This window comes from Podarcis bocagei (assembly GCF_964188305.1).
Source record: "Podarcis bocagei genome assembly, chromosome: 7".
NCBI classification, from domain to species: domain Eukaryota; kingdom Metazoa; phylum Chordata; class Lepidosauria; order Squamata; family Lacertidae; genus Podarcis; species Podarcis bocagei.
Genome location: NC_138132.1, coordinates 34,073,328 through 34,088,636, shown reverse-complemented (window position 1 = coordinate 34,088,636; position 15,309 = coordinate 34,073,328). Strand labels below are relative to the sequence as shown.

The 15,309-nt window shown below is 47.1% G+C and overlaps 1 long non-coding RNA gene across 2 annotated transcripts in view; it reads left to right on the top strand.

The window, feature by feature from the left end:
- The window catches only part of LOC308591438, a 30,094-nt gene extending 17,940 nt beyond the window's left edge, over positions 1-12,154 (top strand). The window contains exons 1-3 of one of the 2 annotated variants that reach the window (XR_014010179.1): positions 7,216-7,830; positions 9,560-11,270; positions 12,024-12,154. This is a non-coding gene — a long non-coding RNA (uncharacterized lncRNA). Of the gene's footprint in view, positions 1-7,215; positions 7,831-9,559; positions 11,271-12,023 lie in introns of those variants that run through there. The other variant, XR_014010178.1, reaches the window with a different exon arrangement.
- The last annotated feature ends 3,155 nt before the right edge of the window (positions 12,155-15,309 follow it).

Below are 15,309 nucleotides of genomic sequence, written 5' to 3'. Positions count from 1 at the left end.
GTTTTTCTCTAGCTGCTTTCTCTGCAAAGTGCATCATTTCACAAACTTCTACTGTGTTGCCTCTCACTACCTTTTATTTGAACTAAAAAAATCCAAAATGCTGCAGTCTTGCTCCTCCTCCCCCCTCCCCCTCCAGGAATATCCCTCATCTTTTTCAAAAGTCCTTTAAGGAAGCGGCTGTAATCACCCCCCTTCCAGGGCTCATAATAAGTGGACTTAAATGAGGCCGCTGCCACCACCCCAGCCAGAATCTCACCCTTCCTGCCTGGAGCTCTGGGTAATATCAGGGCCAGCCCTGGCATTAGGCAGAGTGAGGCAGCTGCCTCGGGAGGCAGGAAGTGGCAAAGAGGATGGCATGCCTGCTTAGCTAGGGCGCTGCCCCACTGACAGTGCTGTGGTGAAATTTAGTGGCCAGGCAAGCCAGCTTTTGTGTGTGGCCCATCCTGTCTTTGCTTTAGGCAGCAAAATGTCTTGGGTGCTCTCCTTCCCCACACCTCAATGCAAGTTAGGTCAGGCTGGAAGAGAAAGGCTGGCTTGAGGTTGCCCAACAAGCTTGATTGACTGATTGCATTTCTATCCCTCCCCTCCTCCAAGGAGCTCATGGTAGCCTACAGGTTTTCTCTTCCTCTCCATTTTTATTCTCACGACAACCCTGGCAGGTAGGCTAGGCTGAGACAGAGTGAGTGACCCAAGGTCACCCAGTGAGCTTCCTGGCAGAGTGGGGATTTGAACCCTGTTCTTTGCCAAGTCTTAATTCAACACTCTAACCAATACTCCACACTGGCTCTCTTGATGGCTGTGTGGGGATTTTGTCCAAGTCCAACATGCTGGCCAGACTGCCACCTCCAAAGTATTTGGATTTGGCAGCACAAGGTTGCTTCGCGTCTCCTGCCCTTCTCTAAGCTGGCCCTCTAAGGGTTAAAGTCACAATGCTTGGTGTTGTTCCTCTCCAGCCTACACCCTGCAGGGTCATTTTGCTGTTGTTCCTCTGGATACAACAATGTTATCTGTATTTTCTTTTGAGCTAGCAAATTGTCCTGTTGGTTAAACATTACAGAAGAGGAGGAGAGAGGAACAGCTCCAATTTTTTATTTCCTTGTTTGCCAAAGAAGCTACTTCTTCACTCCAGGCAGAATAATGAGCTTATGGAATTCACTGCCACAAGTTGGAGCTGCCGGGTCTGGAGATGAGAAAAGGCCTTGGAGGCATTTGTAAGAGGAAAGGACTTTCACTAGAGCAGCCTTCACCAACCTGGTGCCCTCCAGATGTGTTGGACTACAACTCCCATCAGTCTCAGCCGCCACAGCTGTGCCGATGGGGTGAGAGTTAGGACTCTCAGGACACGTTCCTGCCAGGTGAAGAGCAGGGATGAGTCCCAAGGGCCAGGTAGGAAGGTTTGGAGGACCACCCCGTTCCTGCTCCTGCACAAGACACCAGCAACATACAGCGGAGGGAGTGACCATGTGATGTTCATGTTCTGTGCCTGGGGGTGGCCACACATCCTGTTACTGCGCATAGCAGCCACCCTGGCCCCCACCCTTGCATGTGTTCAGTAAGTATGGGAAGGGTGCATCTGGAGCACGTACCAATGTAGTTGAATGTTAAAACCTGGATGAAAACATGCTCCTTGCGCACTGACAAAGCAGGCAGCTCTTCCCCAGGGCTGGGTTTTGCATATAATTTGCATTAATACATTAATAGTAGTCTCCAGTCGCACGTAGCTTTGCTCAAAAATCACCTCTCCCGCATAGGTTTCATTGGCAAAAAAGGAAGCTTTCTGCTTGGGTATGCTTCCACATACTTCACTGTGCTCGTTCTGCCTCTCCCTTCCCTCCCACCTCTCTGCTGTTCTGTTACCCCTACCCCATCCTTTTCCTGCCCCAAAGGTGGGCAGTAGATTGTAATCTCCTTGGGGCAGGAACCTGTCAAAGAAACAGCCTCCCCCCAGATGTTTTGGGCAGCAAAATCCATCAGCCCCGGACAGAGATTCATTATTTAATTGTTAATTATCTATTTGGCGATCGCGAATTGTTAACCCCAAATGCGGAAGCAGCTCAAGTCCACCCTTCCATAAATCTCAAGAAAGATATTTCGATAACTGAATATAGTAAATCTGAGCTCTCTTCTCCAGTCTTCCCTCTCCGTGTAACTGATGCTCTCCTGCATGCTCATACTCTTTGGCTTTTCATAAATGAAAACAGGGACACATTTCTGGCCCCATTGCTTCCCTGATCCCTTTCATTACGTATTGATGAAGGCCCTGTTGTCTGCTGCAGGCATTGTTCATTGCCTCTGCAACAGCCTCATCTCACACTGATTTTTTTAAAAAACCAGGAAGTTTTTTCATCCATTCGCTTATTGATATGCAATCATTGTCTTACAATCTGCTATTGAAGAGATTCACAAGCTTGTAAAATGGCAGCCTCTAATGTCCACACATTCATTGTCCATGCATGAGCAGTTACGTTCATGCGTTCTAGAAATAAAAATATGGTATATCCTCCTCCATCACCCTCAGCAACTCAGGTATTTAATTTCTATAGATCTGGGAGTAGGGCTGAAGAATGGCAAGTCTGGAAACAACTCACACCAACAACATTTTAATAATGTGTTTGTTTGCTTATAGCCCAAAAGGCTTATAGCCCAAAGGGCAGCTGACAAGATCAGTAGTGAGACAGTCTCTGCCTTCAGGTTCACCAGCAAAAGCACATGACACACAAAGAAAGGGGGAGGAGGTGGGAGGAGGAAAAAGCAAGCTCAGGCGCCAATTTTTAAAGTTAGTCTTCTGGCAACCTCTGACTGGGATGGAACAGTTCCGATAGCCAGATGGAATCTGCCACTAACAAACAGTTGAGCGGGGAGCAAAGGCAGCTGTTCTCTCAGGAATTGCTCTGCTTCTTTCCTCTCCCTCTTCTTTGCAGCCTGATGGAATGGCTGCTAGTGCCTTTAGGGGACAACAACCTTCGCCTGCCTTTTGGCTTGCCCCCAAAATAGAAATAGGATTTACCAGAGACAGAGACCAGAAAAGAGGGATTGCCCCTGATAAATAGGGACAGTTGCCCCATATGGACCCACCAGGAATGTTTTCGGCATATCCCCCAGCCCACTTTTAGCAGACAACCAACCTTCTTCCTGCCTTCATGGGCAAAGGAGATGTTCCCAGAGGATAAGGACATCAGAAGAGCCTGGCTATAGGATCAGACCAGAGGCCCACCTTGTCTAGCATCCTCTAGCATCCTCTTCTCAAAGTAGCCAGCCAGATGCTGACGGAAAGCCCCAAAGCAGGACCTGAGCTCTAGAAGGCTCTCTCAAAAGATGGCCTGCTTAGGGTGCCTTGAGAGTCCCATGGACTGCGAGAAGATCAAACGTATCCATTCTGAAGGAAATCAGCCCTGAGTGCTCACTGGAAGGACAGATCGTGAAGCTGAGGCTCCAATACTTTGGCCACCTCATGAGAAGAGAAGACTCCCTGGAAAAGACCCTGATGCTGGGAAAGATTGAGGGCACAAGAGGAAGGGGACGACAGAGGACAAGATGGTTGGACAGTGTTCTCGAAGCTACAAACATGAGTCTGACCAAACTGCGGGAGGCAGTGGAAGACAGGAGTGCCTGGCGTGCTCTGGTCCATGGGGTCATGAAAAGTCGGACACGACAAAACAACAATTAGGGTGCCTGTGTGTCCTATTGAGGAGGAGAATCCTCAGTTTGAAGGCCAGCCTGTTCAAATTCAGTTTAAAGAGCCCTAAGAAGGGACAGCAGTTGAAGTCACCCATCTACGATTTGTACCTGGACAGCAGACTGAGCAGCCACACGTCTCATGAGTGCACCACTAAGGTCTTCTCGTGTGTGCAGGCTCCTGGGGGTGCATGCCAGTTTAGGGGTAGGGGCCAGAGACAAACATGGGTGGAGCAATGGATAGATCGGTGACCTTTGAACAGTAGGTTCAATACATTTTGGCACCTGAGGTGAACCATAAAATGTGCTCTTCCTGGCCAGGAAAGAAGGGATGAGTGAAGATCTGCATCCGGGAGGAGACCAGCAGCACCTCCTATTCGCCAAGAGGGTGGGGTGGGGGGTGCTGCTGAGGAGACAAGAAACCCAGCCTCCCAGGAGTGTGCCACAGTTGTCATTGTGATGGGGTGGGGTGGGGGTGGGGCAGCAGCAACAACAACAGACAATGCATTCCTTGGAGGCTGGATCTGCCGCCACTGTGGATCTTGCTGCCTGAGGTGGTCACCTCACTTTGCCTCATGGGCCTAAGTAGGCTACATCCCTGCCACACAAAAGTCAACAGTTTTTACACTCACCCCCACCCCCTCTCCATTCTGCATCCACGCTTGCAAGAAGCCCTTATCACACTTCAAGGATACATTCCAGCCAGACAAGAGCTGGGTCAGTGAGAGGCATGTTATGGGGAGAGTTCTGAAGGCCAGAGAGAGAGAGAGAGAGAGAGAGAGAGAGAGAGAGAGAGAGAGAGACTCAGAGAGCAGCATTTGGTCCCTGGGACGGATGTTGCTCACCCCTGACTGAAATTATAGTAATTTCTGCATTTCTACCTATACATATGAATTAGATGCTGTTAAGTAGCCACTCAATTCCTGTTATTCTGCATGGCTCTAATTTTCCAGTGCTAAAGCTCATGTTTTAAAATACAGTGGTACCTCGGGTTACATACGCTTCAGGTTACAGACTCCGCTAACCCAGAAGTAGTACCTCAGGTTAAGAACTTTGCTTCAGGATGAGAACAGAAATCGCCTGGCGGCGAGGTGGCAGCAGGAGGCCCCATTAGCTAAAGTGGTACCTCAGGTTAAGCACAGTTTCAGGTTAAGAACGGACCTCCAGAACGTTCTTAACCCGAGGTACCACTGTACAGGGAATCCTTCCTAGTGTACGGCTATTACCACCCTGTTCTTCATTCACCAGGCCTTGGATGGCCCACTAGCTCCATTCTCGTGTGATCAGGCCTCTTCTCCTTCCGCCTCCTCTCCCTGCAATCTCACTCCCAGGGTCACAGCATGCAATGCTGCAGCCTCTGTATTTATAGCACTGGCTCTCCCTGCTGGAATAGAAGATACCAGATGGGGCCTCCCTTTAGCACATGCTCTGTGCCTAATGGAAGCAGCCACCCCCTGGGCTGCGGTGAGGTTGGTTCTGTCCGTGATGCTTGTTGACGGCTTTTTTGTTTATTTACTTTCTGTGTGCTGTTAGATGCCCAATAAACTCAGATTATCTGGGCATCATACAATGAATGCAACACAGGATAAAAGGAAAGGGCAAAAATACAATTGAATAGGGCCACAAGAACAAATTAAAACGGTGCTGAAAATTAATGGCAAGTGGCAATTCTGCCATCTGAAACATTTCCAGAGACTGTCCAGAATTCTTTGAGGAAAAGAATGTGCTTCTGATGTGCTTTAAAGGTCTAGTGTGTACACAGCCTATAGGTATGTGTCCACACAAATAAAATAGCCGCCCTAGCACCCCCAAAACACCATAAACCTCAGCTCTAAACTTAGTTAAATCTGGGCTGCAGGGGTGGTCAGGAGTCTTAGTCTCATCAAACTGAGAGGCCGGCAAACTGTCTGTTGGGGACATGCTGCAGATGTGGCGCCACCACTCACCACTGGCCATTTCCCTGGTCATCATGCATTCGATCTTTGGCAAGTGCTTCCGCGAAAAACAATTCAATTTTTCATTTTGTGGGGTTTCTTTTCTCCCCAGAAAATACTCCTTTGCCCACCTCTTGTGCAAATTCGTATTGGATTTTCCTGCATCACAGGGAACAATAATGAATTGAAGCTAGTTTATGTTGGTGACTTAGTAGTGTGGGCTACACAGAAATAGGCATCATTTAAGGCAATATGTCCAAAGACAGGGAAGTGCCGTGGATCTATGCCTTTGTTCCTCAGGTTCAATCCCTGTGGCATCTCCGAGTGGGGATAGGGAAGGCTCAAATCCTGGAGAGTCACTGCCAATGTGTCATTGGACAGCGCTCAATGGCCTGATCTCAGTATTCAGCTTCATAACACCAGTGCATGGCACCTGTCATTCATTTAAAACATACCCCTATCTACTCAAATGCCATTTCTTATCATAAAATTGGGGCGATGTCCCTGAATCCAATCCATGCAGTTCCTGAGCAGTTTCAGGGGGCAGTGTGTGTGTGTGTGTGATGTACTTGGCTTCTCGCAGTGAGGGAACCGCCAGAAGGCCCTCGGAGCTGGACCTCAGTGTCCGGGCAGAACGATGGGGGTGGAGACGCTCCTTCAGATATACTGGACCGAGGCCGTTTAGGGCTTTAAAGGTCAGCACCAACACTTTGAATTGTGCTCAGAAACATACTGGGAGCCAATGTAGGTCTTTCAAGACCGGTGTTATATGGTCTCGGCGGCCGCTCCCAGTCACCAGTCTAGCTGCCGCATTCTGGATTAGTTGTAGTTTCCGGGTCACCTTCAAAAGTAGCCCCACGTAGATCGCATTGCAATAGTCCAAGCGGGAGATAACCAGAGCATGCACTACTCTGGCGAGACAGTCTGCAGGCAGATAGGGTCTTAGCCTACGTACCAGATGGAGCTGGTAAACAGCTGCCCTGGATACAGATTTGACCTGTGCCTCCATGGACAGCTGTGAGTCCAAAATGACTCCCAGGCTGCGCACCTGGTCCTTCAGGGGCACGGTTACCCCATTCAGGACCAGGGAATCCTCCACACCTGCCTGCCTCCTGTCCCCCAAAAACAGTACTTCTGTCTTGTCAGGATTCAACCTCAATCTGTTAGCTGCCATCCATCCTCCAACCGCCTCCAGACACTCACACAGGACCTTCACCGCCTTCACTGGTTCTGATTTAAAAGAGAGGTAGAGCTGGGTATCATCCGCATACTGATGATATATATATTCATTTAAACAACCTTAAATCAATTACTTCCCTTCTTCTCTTTCTGTGGTCCATTTTGCATACCATACATCCCTGCATATTTTACATTAATGAAACTATTCAGTAATCCATCGTTACATCCATCAAAGTTTATTTTCACTGTTGGATTTATCTTAATGCTACCAGGGGGCACTTCTTACGAAGCCAGTTTCCTTGTAAGTGTGAGTAGTTGAGTCATAACAAAACTTAACTGAAAGAAAACAACACATAAATGTTGAGCAGTGTTTGTAGTGTGTGGGCAGGCAGGCAGGCACGCACACACACACACACACACACACACAAACAGGGCTAGTCTCTACAACCACATCAATTCCCCCCAAAGCAAATTGTGTGCCCTTGAAGCCTCTCAGGGTTCCTTCTTCCCAGCCAGCTGGAAAAAAACCCAGAGACTTCTATCTCTGCCAGGGCGCTTTCTTCAGACGCTTGTATCTAGTAGCCACCAGCCATTAACCACCATTTAAACAAGCACTGTGGCCCACCGAAGGAACATTGTTTACAATTTGCTGGACTCCCATAGCCAAAGACCAATTATTCTGTAGACAGGGCTCGCCTAAATTGAACAATCTTTATAAATTATGACAGCTGTGGAGGGCTGTGGGGGGCTGTAGGGAAGAGGGCCCAGCCTTTCACCTCCATTTTTCTCCAGCCTGGCCTTGCAGTGCCCATGAGTTGTAGCCATCTGTTTGAATGGCAGTTGGCCGGCCGGCAGGGAAGTCTGAGCAGTTGGTTGCCATCCAGTTCCTAGTGGGCAAATGTCCACCTGACAGAATCTACCACCCTAATTGGCACTAATTGGCATTCCTTGTGACAGACTTGGCTTTGCGGAACAGACGCCTCAGGGCAGTGCCAGGCAGTCTCCATCCTCATGTGTGAACGCAAATTGGCCAAGCAAAAAGGTAACGCAGCTGAGAGAGAGAGAGAGAGGGCTCATTCACACTTTTGCTTGACCCGTATTTTGATTATACTGTGCACCAATTAATCTTCATGGGTCTGAGAGCGTTTCTTGATGTTCCATGGTTGTGCCTTGGGAAAATCTGATCTTACCTGCTGAACCAGAAGCTTTGGTTAAGCAAAAGCTCTCTTTGGATTTTCCGCACATCTGGTAAGATCTGATTCGGTGGGTAAGATCTGATTTTTGCAAGGAACAGCTGCAGAATCACAAGAAAAATTATTGGACCCTGGGGAATTAATCAGTATGCAATACAATTAAAATACAACTCCAGTAAAAGTGTGGATGAGACAACTGAGAGTTCTAAATGTTGCCCCCAAATCCGGGTTGCCCATGCAGAGACAGAAGCCTCTGACACTCAAGAAGCAAAGTCCCAATTGATAAGTTGCCGGTTGATGATAAGTAAAAGAAGGCATGCATTTTTCTTTTCCCTTTGCATCATAAACCGGTAGAACTCATTGCCACAAGATGCTGAAAAGGCCACTGCCCTTCTTTTAAAGTAGAGAATATATAAAAATACACGGAGGCAATGTCTGTCGGTGGCTACCAGCCATAACAAGATGCACACTTGTAAATTCAGAGGCAATTGAGAAGGGGTGGGGAAGAAAGGCTATCATTCTTGTACTTGCTGTGTGCAAACAGCCTCCTCTATGGACAGTGTGGTTCTTAATAGCACCTTATAATGCTTAGTCTCAAAAGTGCTTTGTATACATTTTCTCATAATTTCCTCATTCATACAGTGGTAAGTATCTGCCTGTCACATGAGAGACTTGGGCTTGATTCCCCAATGGGGATCCAGTGAATTTTGAGAGCCAGTGTAGTGTAGGGGTTAGAGTGCTGGACTACAACTCGGGAGACCAGAGTTCAAATCCTCACTCAGCTGTAAAACTCACTGGGTGACCTTCGGCCAGTCACAGTCTCTCAGCCTAACCTACCTTGTAGATTGTTGTAACTTACAACCATTTGTAAGGATAAAATATAGAGATGAGAAGAACCGTCTAAGTCACCTTGAGCATCTTGGGGGAAAGGTGGGGTATAAATGTAACAATATGTATATATAATAAATAATTCCTTACATCAGCCCTGCCAGGCAGGCCGGTGTTGTGATCCCTGCCTTGCAGAAAGAGCAGGGGTGCTGTGGTGGAAGAGAGCGGCTTGCTTTTGTGAGTTAGTAGTTGGTAGGTGAGATTCAAATCTGGGATGTCTGGCTCAAGCTCTGCACTACTATCTTAAAGGTAAAGGTAAAGGGACCCCTGACCATTAGGTCCAGTCGTGGCCGACTCTGGGGTTGCGGCGCTCATCTCGCTTTATTGGCCGAGGGAGCCGGCATACGGCTTCCGGCTCATGTGGCCAGCATGACTAAGCCGCTTCTGGCGAACCAGAGCAGTGCACGGAAATGCCGTTTACCTTCCCGCCGGAGCGGTACCTATTTATCTACTTGCACTTCGTGCTTTCGAACTGCTAGGTTGGCAGGAGCAGGGACTGAGCAACGGGAGCTCACCCCGTCGCGGGGATTTGAACCACCGACCTTCTGCTCAGCAAGTCCTAGGCTCTGTGGTTTAACCCACAGTGCCACCCGCGTCCCTCGCTATCTTACTACTATCTTACATTGACTCTTTTCTCTCTTCACTAGAGTTCACCACAGAAATGACTTCATATTTATTTTCTCTCCCAAGGATATGAGGAGGATATGAAGAGTGGACTTGGTGTTGGAACCTGTTGGGCAACTTTCTTTTGCCTCCCCAGCAGAAGATGAAGAAAGGAGCAAAGGGGGAGGAAGAAAACAAGCCCAGAGCACCTACCGAGAGTGCAGGCCTCTTACAGCCCTGGCCTGTTCCTTTGCTACCCTCATCTTCATTTTCCTCCCCCTCCCCATTCTTAATCCACCTTCCAAATTTGATGCCAAGAAAAAGGAAAAAACACCCTGAGCAACAACAGGCAGCTTCCTTTGTATTCAGGGACAATGTCAGGAATTTGTCCAGCTATAACAACTAGAGCATGGATCATGAGGTCCAGAAACTTGTTCTTTAAAAGAAATGAAAGCTGCAATTCTCACTCCCTATTCCTTTTAGGTTTATGCTCCTAGTGTTACGGTGTTTTGTTCTCTTGCAAATCTCCCTGGAAATGGTTACTAGTGATGCTTTATTTGTGGAGTTTTGAATGTCTATTTTGAACAATTTTTTGCTTGTAATGCTTTTTTGTTGTTTTTTGTTTCAGATCGTAATTTGTTTTTCCTGTTAATGTTGCTGCTTTAAGCTTGAATCTTTCTTGCAGTTTGTGTTTGACCTTTATCTGTAATGTTTTATTTTGATATTTTGTAATGTTCTATTTGACATTGCGAGTTACGTTGTAAAGGATTTGGAGATTTGTTTATTTTGTTATTTAAACATGAAGTGGTCTAGAAATGATTTCAAGAAAGAAAGAAATGTACACTGGAGGGAAATCTGTAAAATAAGTCAATGTCTGCTTCTGCCGTGTGCTGTGACTGCTGGGAAATGTCTTCTTTGGTTATTTTGAGACAACAAGCTCTGCTTTCCCCTTCTGTTTCCTTTCTCCAGGCGACTGTTAAAGGCCAGACCTGTACTGTGCCTCTTTGCCCTCTGCATCGCAAAAAGTAGCAAAGGCGCGACTCCTCTGCTGCATCTGGTGCTCAGCTCTGGTGCTCAGCTCAGCAGGCCACAGTGGCTTAGGGCTGCCAATTATTTCACCAACTTCTGCTCTTTCGTTGCCTCTAATATATTCAATCAGCATGCCAGGCTGTTTCTTTCGGCCTGGTCAGTTGGCAACTCAAGTCGCAGCACACACCTTCTCTTCCTGCTCATCACCAAACGCCTGGACTTAGAAGGACCCCCTTGGCTTGGCATGGTGTGCATGTGTGAAATCAGATCTACACCCAACTTCCCAAATCCGGTTAATCTGCCTCCTCCTGGCCTGGCGAGGGTGGCTTGTTTGGGAAGGCAAGTGCTGCAGTCTGAAGAACCGCTGCTGGCTGAAGGCCCCCCGCCCCTATTTGCATAGCTCCTAGACAGGCGTGCGCCTCTGTTTTTGCACCGCGTTGTGACCTTCCCCCCTCCCCATTTTTCAAGGCAACACCCAGGGGACCCGCCAAGGCCACACAAAGGCCCTTCCTCCCTCTCAGCTGAGCTCCTTGCTTCAGCGCAGTTGCCATAGCAACCCAGGAGGGAACAGGCCTGCTCATCTCCAAGGCCCTGCAATCTCAAACTGTGTTTAGAGAGAGGGGGATATTTCAGAGGCCTTGGCCACAGGGAGATGCTGACCTTGGCCAATTCACACATTATTTTCTCAACTTGGAGACAACATAGCAAAGTATAAACAGTTCATCGTTTGTGTACGGCAGCTTGGTTGCCGACACCTCCAGCGGTGGAGGTAGAACATAGCTGTCATATAGCTGATGAAAGCCTTGTTTTCCATGAATTTGTCTAAATCTCTTTTAAAGCTGGTAGCTTTAAGTTGGTAGCCATCACAAGAGTAGCGTTCTTCTGCCATTGCTACATTTTGTAGGAATGAATTCCATGGTTTAACTATTTGCTGTGTGAACGGTACCTTGTTTTTGTCGGTCTTGAGCCTTCCAGGTGACCACCTGCAGCCATTAGCAGATGATAATCTTCCTGTTTTGATTTGTGTGGCTCAAGCTGTTGTTACAAGCACAAGAGCTGGTCAGAATGATTCTTCCCCTGGTTAGTTGGCAACTCTGGAAGGCACATGCTTAATCAGATGGCTACCCTGCAATAAACAAGTGGAGCCCTGAGCCTTTCCCCCAAAGAGCTGCCACTTTTAAACTTGGCAAATTATGGGCTGCCTCTCCACCCTCCAACTTGAGAGAGCAAAACAAATAGGACGTCAAGGGGCCTATATAGTGACCACAGTACTGTATAATCATCGGTGTCTGTTTGCATTGTTTTAATTATTTTAATTATGGAAATGCAGAGTTGGTTAAACAGGCCACAAATGTGCAGCAGCCATTATAATCTTTTATTATACCACAGAGCAATTGCATTTTCCAAAGTGGCGACTCAGGAACATAATTGTTTGTGTAAACTCCTTATAATGCAGCGACACTTCCTTTTGTAGCCAATACGTATGTTCTGGTTAAAGGATCTTCCTTTTGGTTTATTTCAGTGCATTCACCTCTGCACTAGATCATCATCAGAAGTTGTCAAATTGTTCTCCACAACCTCAGTTCCTCTACAGCCATTAATCTATCATCAAGAGGCAGCCTCCTTAATGGCATGCAATTCGAAGGACATTGGAGTTAGTTGACCCACATGAAAGTGCACTCAGGTACATTATACAGATTGGGCATGTATCCTAGTTTACAGAGGATAGTCCTCTATTTGAAGACTCATAGTATCACTGAGTTGGAATAAAGCCCTCTTTTAGCATCCAGCCTCTACTGAAGAAGAATCCACCATTTCCCAAGGCACCTCCACTATTCCACTCTCAAAGAGCTCATAATCACATACCAACATGTCTCATGTCTAGTCTACATTGCTTTTCTTCTAATTTAAACCCATTGGTTCAGGTCCTACCCTCTGGAACAAAAGAAAACATATTTGCGTCTTCTTGTACACGGCAGCCCATCAAGCAGATTGAGGTGGCACAAAAGTCATATGCACACAGTCTTCCTTACTATGCTGAAAGGCATTGGACACATTTCTATTTAAATTATAGCAATGGCTTCTACATATACGTATATCTTGGCATATGCAATGTTCATTAAGGGGAAGGGTTGGAGCTCAGTGGAAGAGCCTCGCCTTTGTCTGCAGAAGGTCCCAGGTTCAGTCTGTGGTACCTGCAAGCAGGGCTGGGAATATCCTGACTGATATCCTGGAGAACTACCAGACAGTGTGGGTGAATGATTCAATGTGGTTGGTGTTGACAGGGACTAGAAAGAAGGGCATAAACTCTGGGCAAGTGGTTCAAACCCCCGTCAGACCCCAAAGACTGGCACTGCCAGGAAGCATTGGCAGACTCACCATGTGATGGACCCAGGCATAGAGTGGCCATGTGTCCTATTTTACAGAGGGAAGTCTTCTATTTAGAGATGTCCTCTATTTAATAGGCTATCCAGTCCACGCCTGGTATTAAGGACTCATCCAGCCTTCCTTTTGTGCTATATTTCTAGGCACAGGTCTGCATCTTAAAGTCTGAGTGGAAACTCACTCTTTAATGCTGAATCAGAGCAAACAGCAATCCGTTAAAGGCTGAGTTTTCATGGGGAAAGTACCGGGGGTGGGGGAGCACTCAGACACAGCACTTTAAAGCATGGACCTGTCCCTAGAAAGCACAAGGGAAAAGTTAAGTGTGGATGTGCCCTAAGATAAAGAACACAAAACACAAGGGCACCATCTTCCTTACTAGGGTGATGCAGGAACATAGAAACTCCCTTATCCTGAGTCAGACCAATGATATTGGCAGCTCAGTACACCGAGTGACAGTGGCTCTCCAGAAGGTTTCCCCAGCCCTACCAGGAGATGGTGGGGATTAAACTTGGGAGTCTTCTGTTGCCCTACCACTGAAATCTGGCACAGTATTTTTATTTAAATATTCTTTATAAATTAGGACATGCACATATAAATTAGTATATGTAAACTTTATCAGTGTCCATGATTGCCCTCCTTTTTGGTGATGCACAGGGGGTCACCCTTTGCGTGGTTGTGATCTGTAACAAGGCAGATGCAGATATGTCAGTTTATTTTAATGCTAAGGAAAGGGAGGAGCTGTTCATGAGCTGCAGCCCTTTTAAATATGCTAAAAAGGTTTCATGCTGAGATGTATAGAGACAGTACCAGCCTGTCAGTTAATGGAAGCGAAATACAAAGCAGCGCCCTAACGGGCAGGACTTTTCCAACTGCAGTTGCGAAGAGCACTGGCCCCATGCCCCCAGCCCACTGCCCACCCTGCTTACCTTTGCCCTAGCTGGGTGGGATTGGTATGTGAAGAGCCAGATGAGCAGAAGAGATGTCTCAGCAGCAGGGATAGCCACTATGTGTGCATTCCGCCATGCGCTAATGCCCACACAATAGGAGAGTGTTAATGTAGCTCTCGTCATTTGCCAGTTCACTGGACACCACTCAGTCACTGTCTGGGCTCGCTATCAGATCTGGATACCTGCCAAAAGCTAGGTTTGCGGGAGGGGGAGATTCAGAATTTTTTTTTGGGGGGGGGAGATGGCCAGGGTTTAAGGAGACTGGGTCATAAGCACAGTTAAAACCACATGGACAGCTTCCTCTGTGATGGACTTCCTGGACTGAGGGATGCGGAGGGGAGTCAGAGAGAAAAGTCAATCACTTCCAGTTCCCCATCCCTAAGTCCTGATGGTAAGGCCAAGCAAACATATTGGCAAAAATCACATCTGTGAAATGGGGCTACCAATGACCTGCTTTCTAGGATTGCTGTGAGACTGCAAATGATTATGGGTTTATGCTAAAAAAAACTATCCACAGATTGCTAGTGAGAGATCTTCACGTGGGACTCAATGGCATGTTAAAAACTATCATGTTTACTGTGGCATGAGGCCACTTGAGGGGCCTCCTCTGCTGCCACTTCATCATCACGTTTGCTTCCTGTCTGACGTGAGGAAAAAAGTGACGTGGCTTGCCACAGGGAGTTGTGGAGGTCACAGGCAGCAAAATGGGAAGCAAAGAAAACACCTGCAGCAGGCAAGGTGGGTCAAAATGATGCATCTTGGCCCAGACAGAGGAGATTCCTAGGAAATGGAGGCCTGCTCTAGGCTGCTCCAGGGCGTAACCCAGGGATTCATTAGGCTATTCATTTATTGCACCTTCATTGTGTAATTCTTTTGTATTAGGAAGTGTTGCTGTTATTTCTTAATGCTCTGCTATTTCTGTGAGCCACTTTGAGCTCAACTTGGCTGAAAAAGCAGCATACAAATATTAAACTACTACAGTAGTGTTGCTTGCCAACTGCACCTCCTCTTGGCTTCCGGCTAATTAAGGATTCTAATATGGCACTACAAATTCTCCAATGGGGGCTGTGTGATGATAGCATTATTTTTTATCTGTATAAGAAGAAATTATATAGCAAAAAAAGGCCAATTATGGGTCCCCCTCAACTCCTCACAAGATCACCTTTAGCCATTGTCAGTGGAAAACCACAACCACAACTGTGCAAGCCCTGCAAGTCAGCACACAAAACCCACTGGCCTGTAGAAATTTTCACCAGCCTGTACCACAGATGTTGTTACAGGATGGAGTAGGGGATCTGAGCATCAGATCTTTGTTATGGGCCCTCCCCACATTAAAGGGCTCCTTCAGGTGTCCTTTTTATGGTGCATTCATGATTATTTATGCTCATGATGCTATTGAAACAGTCTCATGTGATCCCACTTTTAAAACTCTTCGCATCTGCAAAAGATTTGGGGAAGTTATAGTGCTTCATTTCC